Genomic DNA, 744 nt, shown 5'->3' with positions numbered 1-744 from the left:
AAAGACCGTGGACAGACTTAACCAAAATGATCCGTTAAAACACTTAACCAAAACATCTCTGTTTAAATGAAGTGGCCAGGCTGAAATTACTTAATGCATTTGATTGTGAGACCTTTAAGTATGTTTTTCCTTTCTACCTTCATCTTGGGTGATTGCTTGGTTTTGTAGCATCGTCCATATATTATCATATCATTATGAAGGAGAAGATGTTCCTCCTTTTGATGGAATGCCTATTGTACTTGGTGGAGACTTTTGTCAAATATTACCGGTTGTAACTAATGGAACAAAAGCATAATTAATAGACACATCGTTGAATAGTTCTTTGTTGTGGCTGTTGTTTAAAGTCTTTCATCTAACAGAAAATATACGATTACACAAGAAGGGGATAAGTGAAGAAGAAAAGCAACAAATATCAAACTTTACTCAATGGTTATTTCATCTGAAAGGTTAGGCTTACAGTTGCAATTACATTTAGTTTCCTTTGTTGTTTTTGTGTTGAATCGATTTTGCTCAAATTTAGCTACCATGCCATCTTTTGAATTCGCTCTCATCAAACCAATTAATTCTTTAGTTTAAACCAAGACATATTCCCCTTGCACGCTAGCTTAATAACCACTTGCAGCACTCTTTGGGTCATCATAATGTGATAATAGATTCAGCTAAAAGGAGCAGAAAGTGGTCAATTTCAATTCCCTTGAGAAGTTCAACAGAAAGGTTGGGTGATTCTGCCTCTCCACTTACCCT

This window comes from Fragaria vesca, linkage group LG1, assembly GCF_000184155.1.
Source record: "Fragaria vesca subsp. vesca linkage group LG1, FraVesHawaii_1.0, whole genome shotgun sequence".
Lineage (NCBI taxonomy): Eukaryota > Viridiplantae > Streptophyta > Magnoliopsida > Rosales > Rosaceae > Fragaria > Fragaria vesca.
Note: the sequence above shows the minus strand (reverse complement) of the source record.